Source organism: Ambystoma mexicanum, chromosome 6p (genome assembly GCF_040938575.1).
Source record: "Ambystoma mexicanum isolate Mex_15411 chromosome 6p, UKY_AmexF1_1, whole genome shotgun sequence".
Taxonomy (NCBI): Eukaryota; Metazoa; Chordata; class Amphibia; order Caudata; family Ambystomatidae; genus Ambystoma; species Ambystoma mexicanum.
Window position 1 is genome coordinate 1,454,719,955 of NC_090935.1, and position 12,234 is coordinate 1,454,732,188.

General features: G+C 53.0%; 1 protein-coding gene across 2 annotated transcripts in view; it reads right to left on the bottom strand.

Moving 5' to 3' along the window:
- Nucleotides 1-12,234, bottom strand: part of LOC138510523 (zinc finger protein interacting with ribonucleoprotein K-like) — a 206,070-nt gene that overhangs the window by 23,571 nt on the left and 170,265 nt on the right. The gene's annotated exons all lie outside the window — the stretch shown is intronic.

Here is a 12,234-nt window from a genome sequence, read left to right on the forward strand (position 1 = left end):
ATCGTCTCCGAGGATGGCATGGCCATGCACCCAGCAAAGATGGACGCCCGCCACCTCAGACTCTGAAAGAGTTGCAGAGTTTCCTGGGATTCTGCAACGACTATCAGAATTTCACTGTTTGATATTTCTATAATCGTCCGACCTGATCATAAGAAGGGCAAGAGGAATACCATCAGTCCAAAGGAACACATCATCCCTGGGAACCCTCTGATGAGGGAGGGCCAGACCGATGCCAGCAGGCCTTTAAGGATCTCAAGCAGACCCTCAGCACAGCACAAGTCTTGAGGATCTTCGGATCCAGAGACCAGAATTACCAAGTCCACAAGTTGCTAGTTTCTCGCATTGAAGTGGGTTGTTACAGAGAAGTTCCAGGATTATCTCTATTGTGACAGATTCACAGTGACGATTGGAGAATAACTGCCTGACATTTGTGTTGAAGTCAGTGAAGCTCAATACTCTGGGACCCCAATGTGTTACTGGACTGTACACATGGACCTTCAATTTGCAGCATCACCCTGGGAGCATTAACGTGGATTCCCTCTCTCGAAGGCCTCATGCTGCACTGGACAATTAAGGGGGCTAAGGGGGATCCACCACGTGGAAGGAGCTGTAAAGAGCAGACTGGGAGCTATCTGGCATGCTACAAATCAGCGTGGCATCACCAGCTGAGGTTTTGCCAGCTGTGTATTTCAACATAATGAGAGTGGATGCACCAGAGGTACAGCATCTGAATCGAGATGAGATCTGGCTACCACAGCTAGTGGATCCTGGAAACTCTTCTTCTACACCGAGTGCCCAGAGCTGACCCAGGAAACCATTCACATGTGTTGCTGAGGGAGTGGAAGACACTCATGCAGAAGGGCGGAGTCCTGCGCAAAGAAAGTCATATTGGAGACAGAATATTACACCACGTGGTTTTACCACAGCAAATCCATCAAGCCGTACTGTATGGACATCTCGGCAGAGGCTTTCAAAATGGTCAGCTCAAGGTTCCAGTGGTCTTAATTATCAGCTATGGTGGAATACTATTGTCAGCGCTAGGTCAGCTATGCCACCAAGAAGAAAGTGCCTTAACCTGCAGCCAATATTTGTCATATATAGAGCTCCAGGCAATTGGACCGTATCTGCATCGACTTCATCAGTTTGGAGATGGATTGGTGAGGGGTGCAGAACATCCTCATGGTGACTGACCACTTTGTGCCCAAGTAGAGAGGTTCAATTCCACTCATTTGGTGATGCTACGACCCACCTCTTTGGCCGGGGAAGACCATATAGAGTCAGCATGTGGCTACCCTCACCCATGCTTACAATTGTATGAATAACAATGCTCCTGTGTTAATGCCTTACTGTTTGATGGAGAGATGCTGGACTGCCTATAGAACTGTGTTTGTGAGTGTTCGCAGGCAGAAAAAGTAGTGTGAACTGCACCAGGTATGTAAAGCAGCTCCAAGGCAACCAAAGACAACTTCTAGCTCATACAGACTGCTGCAAACTAGTCAGCAAAGAGTAACCAATGCTGTAAGATAAAGCTATCACAAAAAGTGGCCAAGGAGCCATCACCTGCTCTGCCTGTGAACAGAAAGCAGCAACACCATACTGAAGACCAGTAGAAAACCACATTGGCTCAATTTCCAGAAGCTCCTTAAGCTCATGCAATGTCAAGATCAGTGGATGGCTATCTAGAAGCAGACAAAGAGTAAGCGATCGGATTGGCATTGGTAGTGACCACAACACTGACCTGTCACAAGGGTTGGTCAGTAGACCCTGCTCCTGAGGAACAGGAGCCAGAACCTTTTATGTCCCTCCCAAGACATGTACCGAATGTGTTCCGATCCCCCCTTGCTGTGCTGGGTGCGGTATGGGATACCTTCACTTTTCCTCCACTGAAAAATAGGGATCCAACCTGGCAAACGGCACCCAATTTGTTGAGGAGGAGACTTTTGGGGAAGCCCCTGATGCTCTCCGCCATTCCACCCAGGAGAGCACACCAGTCATGAAGTTAACATACAATTCTTCAGGGATAAAGTACAAGGTATTCATTATCCGTTCCTCCCAGTCTTCATGAGATCATGTTTGGACACCATCAGTCAAGCCAAAGCTACACTCGGGGGTGGGCCGGTGAAACACATGATACGAGAATTATAGTTTTAACCTTTTCTTTATCCACAAAAAGGAAGTGGTTGCAATACACACTTACATGGACTAGGATTGTATCTACTACTGGATGAGAAGTTCCTCTTCAGGAACAATCGAAACAGTGTCAAGATGGGTCATACTATAAAATGCTAGGGTTTCTTATAAGGCCATTTTACAAGTCCCTGGAATGCAGGTATACCAACTCTCTACTCAAGATGCGATTTATTCAGTGTTCTTCAAGTTACTCTCATGGCTGAAAGGAAAGGGGGTATGGAGAAGTAATCAATGGTTTGTCACTCTTAAACTAAACAAGATTCTCTCCTCTAGGACTGAACTAAACAAATAGGTGTTCGGATTGGACAACAATAAAGATTTGCAGATCTTTCTCTACGGGGGCACCAGTCTCCCCCAACTTTTGTAATCTTAACATTCTCAGGGATATACTGCCCAGGTTGCTTCTTGGCTCAATTTACAGTCGGAGGGGTATAGTAACAAGCTGCTTCTTGACTTTCACTGTCAGGGGTATAACGCCTAGCTGACATTTTATTCACATTACAGTCAAATGAACAAAGCCCAGTCACTTCTTTGCCACAATCACCATCAAATAGGATACAGCAACCAGCTTGCTAGTTGTAATCCATTTTAAGTCTTGCCCACTTCTTCCTAATCCTGGGCTAAAGTGCCCCAGTTCATTCATATAGGATACTGGGCCTGCTCACTAAATAAGGGATATTGTTCCTTATAACCAAGTAAGGTACATGGTGCACTTCCAATTGGCATGTAGTCTCAGCAGTTTCTAAGCCTTTCAGTGAGTCCTATCAGCTGTAACAGTTTGTCCAACTTGTCCAACTTGCTTGCGACCGCTTGTCTTCGGTAGGTAGTGTGATAACCCAGGTGGTGTCTCATAGCACAGCGGTCAGATAGCACAGCGAGCAGAGCGCTCGCTTTGACATCCGTGCAGAGCCTGCCGACGCAGGTTCAAATCCATCAGGGCCAAAATCAGCCTTTCATACTTCCGAAGTCGATAAATGAGCATCACACACCGTGGGTAAGCAGCGCTCAATATGCCCGAGGGTTTGTAGCCCTATATAAATGCAAGCAAACAAACAAAAAGAAATCCACTAGTCCCCGGGGATCGGTCATCCAGGTGACCAGGACACAGCCATCGCTTTTGGATCCAGTTCCTGGTGGTGTATCATTGCAGAAGGATCACCTAGGTGAGGGGGTCTTTCGGGAGTGGGACACCGGATGGTGAGACGCGGTATCCTCTTTCCTGTAAAACCTTTACCCCATCCTACCACAACACAAACACTTTCTCACGGACAGCCCGCTATGAGAGAAAACAGACTAACACCCGAGCAGTATACCTGACGTGGGTCAGGTATCGCAAGGAGGGAAGTTCCCTTGACCTTTTTAACCAAGAACCGTTAATTTCCTGAACCCTTGAGAATAGAAAACATAAGACCAGGAAACCAAGCTGAAGAATCCTGCATTGTGTGTCGGAGAAACACGGGGTCCTCACACGTCAATCAAGGCTAGGAGAATCACCAGCCGCCGTGGTACCGTTCTTGGCTCCAAGAACGAAGCAGCGTCAGTGAAAACAACACAGCCGGTGAGTTGGGGAGACTGATACAAGACCAGTCTGTGTTGAAGCCAAAGTTGCAAGCAGCAACACTGTATGGCGAGTGCTGGAGCGAACATTGTTAAAACGTGTGTGATAAGAAGAGTAAAGTTGAATTGCTGATGAGTGACTGAACTTTAAAACCAAGATACAATACCTTTGACAGAGTGGTCCGGCTCCGCGTGGGTGCTCAATCGAAGGTCTCTGTAAGGTATCCAGCTGAGGAGTGGCAAAAGTGAAAGTGAGAAAATATATCAAGATGAGAACGAGAAATTGTGAATCGAAGTGGTCCTGTGACGGGTAAAACAAAATCCTGCGCACAGTCGAAAGTCTTCAATTTTGATGAAGTAGAGAGATTTGATCCGAGCCCGTCGGAGGGACACCAATTGAAGATTTTGTGTTAAAGTGGGTCTGAGCCTGGCAGAGGGGGACCCGGGGTGAACAGTAAACCACCCGAGAAGTTGTATATGTGAAATCCTAAAAAGAAAGGAACTTCAATATTTTTCGCGTTGCATCAGGCCCTCTGAAATAAGAGACTTTGAATGGCAAAGAGACTTTGGCACATAAGGCCCTGATGTTGAAACCATGAGCTGCATACTCGTGCTAGAGAAGCCAGAGAGTGTGGTAAGCTCGAGTGTTCCGCCTTGTTCTGTCCTGAAAACGTGGGAAAGGGAAGCCAACGGCTTGAATATCCTGACATATCATTTCTTGAACACTTTTCTTTTGCATAACAATGTTTCCCATACTATCTGTATTTAGAAGTAAGGATTGGCAATAGGTTTATTAGTATCAGCCCTTTTATTTTAAGACTCGACTAGGACTGCTTTATTATTTGATGGTCGCAGCTTGCTCCCATCTTTAGATTTAGGTTTAGATAGGTGTTTTCCAAACCCAATTGAAGTTCAATAACACCCTTGAACTGTGATCACTTGCGTCTTTCTTACTGTTTGATACTATGCCTTCCTTACAGTAGCCCCAATTAACATATGGCAGAGTGAGCTCCCTCTTTAGCAAGTAAGAGAAGTTTAAGCCAAACTTTAATGAGATCCACAGTGGGGCTGCCTTTGACTGTTATGGGTAGTGGTTTCCAGCAGCTTGGGCCGAGTAGGGCGATAGAGTGGAAGCGAGAGCTAGCACACAGAGGGTATGGGACGGTGAGGTTGAGTACAGAGGAGGAGTGGAGGGAACAAGATGGTGAGTAAATTGAGATACAATCAAACAGGTACTGAGCCAAATCCATTTTAATAGCTTTGTAGACTAGGTGAACAAACTTTAAAAGCGAGCGGTTGTGCATGCAGAGCCAGCTAGCATGTTCTCGGTAGATAGAAGTGGGGAAGGATCTAGGTAGGTTGTAGAGAGTGTGGGTAGCAAAGAGGGAGGAAGGGTCAAGGAATAGGTTTGAACAGTAATCAGGTTTGCTGAGCACGAGTGTGGAGATGGAACAAGTTACTTACCTGTAACTGTTGTTCTCCAGCATGGGTCTGGCATGGATTCACATGCTCATGAATATTCCCCGTCGTCAGGCTGGGAATCCTCGGTAAAGAAAAAACCAGTATCAGTTTCGTTTCTGATCTGTCTTTCGTAGTAATAACCAATCACTGGTCTCTGCGTCATACTGACCACAGCCAATGACTGCCCTCTACCTAAGCACCGCCTCTGGCAGCCATCTTCAGATTTGGAAGCACGTGAAGTGGCAGTATGACCAAGTGAAGAGCCGCAGAGGGGTAGGCGGGAGGGTTCGCATGTGAATCCATGCCAGACCCATGCTGGAGAACAACAGTTACAGGTAAGTAACTTGTTCCTTCTCCAGCATGGGGTCTGGCATGGATTCACATGCTCATGAATAAAGAATACATAGCAGTACACACATGCACAACCACGGGAGGTGGCAAAGGCTCAACATTAAGCATCACATCAACTCAACATTAAGCATCTTACCTCCTCACCAGGCTCACCTCAGGCGAACAGGTTGCGCAGCACTGCTTGGCCGACCCTGGACTCCTCCCTGGAATCCCGGTCGACGCAGTAGAATTTCGTGAAGGTGTGCGTCGACCTCCACGTAGCAGCCCTGCATATGTCCAGCAGGGGCACACCAGATAGGAACGCCGTGGTAGCTGCGATCGCTCTGGTGGAATGGGCTCTCGGACGGCCAGGCAGCGGTCGGTTTGCCAACCGGTGACAGTACATGATACAGCCGGAGAGCCATCTGGAGATGGAAGCCTTCGAGAGAGCCTTCCCCTGATTGACAGGTCCAAAGTTCACAAAGAGTTGTGACGTCTTCCGAAAACCTTTCGTGCGGTCCACGTAGAACTTCAGCGCTCTAGCTACATCCAGCGAGTGCAAAGTCCTCTCAGCCGGCGACGAAGGCGACGGGAAGAACACAGGTAACACCAAGGGTTCGTTGAGATGAAAGTCCGACGGTACCTTGGGCATGAAGGAGGGGTGCGTCCTGAGCACTACCCTCGTGTCGTGGAAGGTCAAGTACGGGGCCTTGCAGGAAAGGGCCTGGATCTCTCCCACTCGTCGTGCGGAGGTGATGGCCACGAGAAAAGCTGTTTTCCACGATAGAAACTTCAACGGGGCCGAGTGCAGAGGCTCGAACGGAGGTCCCATGAGTTTGGTCAGTACCACGTTGAGCTCCCACGCCGGGGCCGGAGCCTTCACCGGCGGGAACGATCTGAACAGTCCCTTCATGAACTCTTTCACCAGACGATGAGACCACAAGGACGTCCGGCCCGTGGTTCTGGTGTATCGGGAGATCGCAGCAAGATGAATCTTGATGGACGCGTGTGCCAGACCAGCTTTGGCCAGCGTCAGCAGGTACGGCAGCACTTGGGGAGCCGTAATCCGTAGAGGGTTAATCTTCTGTGCGTGGCACCAGACAGAGAACCTCTTCCATTTGTGTCCGTAGCATTTAAGAGTCGAGGACGCCCTGGCCTTTGCAAGAACCTCTCTGCAGTCGGCCGGTATGTCGTATCCTCCAAACTCTAGCGCTGCAGGAGCCAGGCCTGCAAGTTCAGCGACTTCGGGTCGTGGTGGAGGATGGCGCCTCCTTCCCTGGAGAGTAGATCCGCGTCCGCCGGCAGCTTGATTGGCGGGGACGCCGACAAGTCCAGAAGGTCCGGGAACCATATCTGCCTCGGCCACGCAGGTGCGACGAGGATCATCCTGCACCGTGACCTCTTGAGCTGGTTGACGAGCCGGATTAGCAGAGGCAAGGGAGGGAACGCGTAGAGGAACAGGCCCTCCCAGGGGAACGAGAAAGCATCGCCCATGCTCCTCGTCTGGGGAAACCTGCTGGCGAACCTCCGGCACTTGGTGTTCGTCGCCGTCGCGAACAGGTCGATCTGGGGTGTGCCCCACCGTCGGAAGAGGCGATCCACCAGATCCTGCCGTAGTTCCCACTCGTGGCACGAGCGCAGCTCCCTGCTGAGTGAGTCGGCGATGGTGTTTTTTATCCCTGCCAGATGAAACGGCACCAGAAGAATCCCTTGGGCGACGGCCCAATGCCACAGGTCCTGCGCCTCCTTGGACAGCGCTGGGGACCTGGTTCCGCCCTGTTTCCTGATGTAAAACATGGTGGTGGTGTTGTCGGTGAAGATCCTCACCACCTTGCCCTTGAGGGACGGAAGGAAGGACCTGAGGGCCCAAAACACTGCACGGAGCTCCAGGACGTTGATATGCAGGGACTTCTCCGTCGGGAGCCAGAGTCCCCTTGCGTGCAGATTTTCGGTGTGCGCTCCCCACCCTTCTAGGGAGGCATCCGTGGTCACAGTCACCTGGTGGGCTGGGGTCTGGAAGTCCATGCCCGCCGTCAGATGCGCGCGGGTGCCCCACCACCGTATCGCTCGTCGGAAACTCTCGTCGAGCTTGATCCTTTCCTCGAAGCTGCCCGTCGTCTGGATCCAGCGCGCATCCAGGAACTCTTGCAACGGGCGCATCCGGAGCCTGCACATGGGAATGAGGTAGATGCAGGAAGACATCATCCCGAGGAGGGACTTGATGGACCTCACCTTGGCCGCGTCGGCCACCAACATCCGTTGCACCTTGCCCAAGATGGTCCTGGTCCTCTCCTCCGACGGGGAGGCCAGAAGGGACACTGTGTCGAGCCTCGCTCCCAGAAACAGTGCGACTTGCGCGGGCACCAGGTGGGATTTGGCGTAGTTCACGGAGAATCCCAGGTCCGTGAGGAGTTGGACGGTCCTTGCCGTGTGGACCACGGCGAGCTCCCTCGTCTTGGCGCGGATGAGCCAGTCGTCCAGGTAGGGGTAGACGTGAATCCCCTCGCGGCGCAGCTGCGCCGCCACCGGTGCGAGGCACTTGGTGAAAACCCTGGGTGCCGACCGCAGTCCGAAGGGAAGGGCTTTGAACTGGTAATGACGCCCTTGGACCACGAATCTGAGGAATTTTCGGTGCCCCTTTAGGATGGGAATGTGGAAGTAGGCATCCTCCAAATCCAACGACGATAGGAAGTCTCCTTCCTCCAGCTGACCCAGGACGTGCTGGAGGGTGACCATCCGGAACTTCTGCGCCTTGATGAACTTGTTCAGGCGTCGCAGGTCCAGGATGGGGCGCCATCCTCCCGTCTTCTTCTTCACGAGGAAGTAACGCGAGTAGACTCCGGAGCCCCGAAGCCTCTTTGGGACGAGTTCGATGGCGCCCTTTCTGAGCATCGCCTTTACCTCCAGGAGAAGTTGAGGGACGTGAAGTTCTTTCCTGGCCACGGGGGGGACGCGCGGGCACCTTCTTTGAAACTCGAGCGCGTGGCCCCGGGCCAGGGCGTCCAGCACCCAACGGTCGGTGGAGATGGACTCCCACACGCTGACGAAGCCCGCCAGCCGGCCTCCCACCGGGGTGCTTCGGTGGGGGCCCGACCCCACGGCCGGTTCAATCCTGCTTGGACGCGGCCTTGCCGCCTTGGCCTCCTTGGCGACGACGGCGGGGGCCGCCAGACTTGCCTCGTCCTCTGTAGGCCTCTTGCGACGACGAGCGGGCCGCTTGACGGTAGGAAGCGAAACCGCCGCCGGAACCTTTGGAGGCGCCCTTGCCTCCGCCGCTCCGAAAGGGCGTCCGCCGTTGCTGCAGTACTCCAAGGGCCCGGGCCGTCTCAGTATCCGCCTTGATGGCCTGAAGGGAATCGTCCACTGTCTTCCCAAACAGGTTGTTCCCGTCGAAGGGCATGTCCAGGACCCTGGTCTGGACGTCCTGCCGAAAGTCCGTAGCCTTGAGCCATCCGCGACGTCGAAGGCAAACGCCGTTGCCCATCTGGCGGAACCCAGTGTCGGCGATGTCCGTCGCCACGGTGATGGCGTGGTCCGAGGCCACCTCACCTTCCTGCAGGATCTCAAGGGCCTCCGCCCTCTTGTCGTCCGGCAGAAAATCCAGCAGGGGAGCTATCTTGTACCAGAGTTCCCTGTCGTAGCGGGCCACGATAGCCAAGGCGTTGGCCGCTTTAATCGTCGTCGCCGCCGACGAGATGACTCTGCGTCCCATGGCATCCAATTTCTTTCCCTCGCCGTCCGGCGGGGAAGTCGACGTGGAGGCCGCACCCCCCCCCGCTTTCTTCCTGGCTGCCGCGGAGACGACGGAGTCCGGGGTAGGCTGCGCCCGGAGGCATAGGGGGGCCGAGTCCGGGACCCGGTACTTTTTCTCGTACCGGTCTCTTTTCGCTGGCGTCGTGGAAGGGTTCTTGAGGAGGGAAAGGCCCTCATCCCAAATGTCGTCCAACAGAGGCACTGCGAGGACCGTCTTCCTCTTGGTCTCGCGCCGTTGGTAAAGGAAGCCTTCCTTTTTCTTCTCCTCAGGGCAGAGTTGGAAAAGCTCGGATGCCCTGGCGATCATTGAGTGGAACGATCCAATCTCGTCGGGCGGAGAAGCCCTGGTGGGAGGCGACGACGGAAAATCCTCGTCGTATGCCTCGTCGTCCGTACCCGTCGCTGCCGTGTCAGTCCCCGTATCATCCCCTCGGGTGGACGGGGAGGAGGGCTGGACGGGGCGCGACGGTTGAAAAGGAGGCGGTGGATGGATCCTTCTTTTCTTGGTAGGGGGAACACCAGAAGGTCCCGGTTCTGGATCCCCCGACGGGAGAGGTTCCTCCGTCGGTAACGGTAGTCTCGTCCTTATCTCGGAGCATAAGGACTGTATAGCCAACAAAATGGCCGCTGAGTTGTCTTGCGGCGCTGGCAGAGGGGAATCCGACGGGCGAGCAGGGGCCCCGTCGGTATCCTCGACGATGTCGTCGTCGTCACCTGCGTCGGGGCCCATTCCGACGGGCTGGTCTTGTTCCACGCCTAGGCCGTGGCTTAAGACCTCGATCAGTTCCTCTTCTGAGGTTGAGGCCGAATCTACGACGACGCCCTGCCCCCCCTTCTTCCCCACGGAGGGTTTCACGGGGGTCCTATCGATGGGCACGAAAGAAGACTCCCTCCGAGGAGGCAGGGAGATTCTGGGCCCCGAGGCCGCCACCACTGGTGCAGCCTCCACAGGCTGGGCCAGGGCCGCCGCGACCGTTTCGATAGAGGGCTTGGTCGAATGGATCAAGGCCTTCACCACCTTAGGTGCGCTCACCGCCTTATCCTTGAGGGAGGGGGCACTGCCACGCTCCTCCTCTGCCTTAGAGCTCGACCGGGGTCTCTCCAGGAGCTTCGCCGGGTGCTCGGCCTTCCTCTTACCCGACCCAGAGCGTTGGCTCGTGGTTGATGGTGCCGGGGAGGGTGCGCCCTGCCTGGCGCCCGTAGAGCCCGACCGTTCGGCGCTCCCGGTGCCAGCGGACTCGCGGTGCTTGGCCTTATGTTGGGCCCCCGTCGCCGGGGCGCCCTCAAAGGTCTTAGAAGACCGCTCAGATTTCTTCTTCTTCTCGCCAGACGGGCTCTTACCCTCCAGCCAGCTGGCGAGACGTTGATGGCGGTCCTTCATGGTCCGTTCCGACATGTTGCCGCAAAACGCACAGTCCTTCTCCACGTGCGTCTTGTCCCCATGAAGGCAGTAAAGGCAGAAAGAGTGTTCGTCCTCCTTGAAGACGTTCTGCAGCTGGCATCCAGGGCAGGCCCTGAACAGCTTTCCGGGCGTCGAGCTTCCCTTCTCCTGGGCCATCTCCGAGACCGGGCCTGAGAAGCTTCTGGAGTCCTCCGAAGTGTAGCTCGACGAAATCTTCACCCTTGAGGGGCACAGATGAATCCGACACGGGTCCCCGTTGATCGGATGTAGGATCGGTGGAGCTTGAGGCTCTTTTGACCGAAAGAATCGAAGTTTTTGTGAAAAAGCGCGAAAAAATAGCACTAACGCTCGAGAGCAATAGCACGAGGATCCCAACACATGAACGTGCGGTAAAAATCTGAAGATGGCTGCCAGAGGCGGTGCTTAGGTAGAGGGCAGTCATTGGCTGTGGTCAGTATGACGCAGAGACCAGTGATTGGTTATTACTACGAAAGACAGATCAGAAACGAAACTGATACTGGTTTTTTCTTTACCGAGGATTCCCAGCCTGACGACGGGGAATATTCATGAGCATGTGAATCCATGCCAGACCCCATGCTGGAGAATAGGGTGTTTGTAGAGTGCTTAGTAAGGACAGGACACATTTTCCGAATATTGATAATAACAGCAGCAGAGGCAGCGCTATCAAAGAGGACCCCAAGATTGCGAGCCTTGGGCGATGGAGGAAGAACGCCAAGTGGGAAGGAGATAGGAGAGGGAAAGGATGCCACTGGGAACCAGGTGAAAGAGGACTTCCATTTTTGAAGAGTTCAGCATGAGGCAGGGAAGAGCCATCCAGTTAAGTATTGCAGTGAGACAGTTCGTAATCCCCGTCCAAGATGGCTGGGGTGAAGGAGGGACAGGAGAAAAATATTTGAGTCTGATCAGCAAAAGTATCAGGATTGGTCTTAACAGCAAAAGTGTATCTATGAAAGCCCAATGACAGAAGTAGTCTTTCTGGGGCAGAGGTATAAAGGGTGAAGAGCAGAGCTCTAAGGGCTGATCCTTGGAGGACACCAATAGGGAGAGGGGTGGGATCAGAGGTTTGCGAATTCCACAATATTTTAAGAGATTGACCTTCTGGTTAGGAGTCAATACAGGCAAGAGCAGATTTGCAAAACCTAAGGTCCTACAGCGTGAGGAGAGAGGAGCGGTTGATAGTGTTGAAAGTTGCAGAAAGGGCCAAAAGGAGGAGTATAGAGAGTGAGCATTATAGAGAAAGTTGGAGACATCCATAAGTGTAAACATGCTCCTTATCAAGTACCCGAAAAGAGGATGTGCATGTATGACCACATCTTACCATTGTCCTGGAAGAAGATAGACAAAAAGACTGAAGCATAATAACATGGCTTAATGAACATGGGCAGAAATTCTGAGGACTGTAGTGCACAGTTTAGGTCTACTTGGTCGGAAATATTTGACCTTTTCACATTTAACCGAATATTTTTGGGTCAAAAATATGGGGTGAACACCCCACACACACACCCGCCCCCTATTCCCTT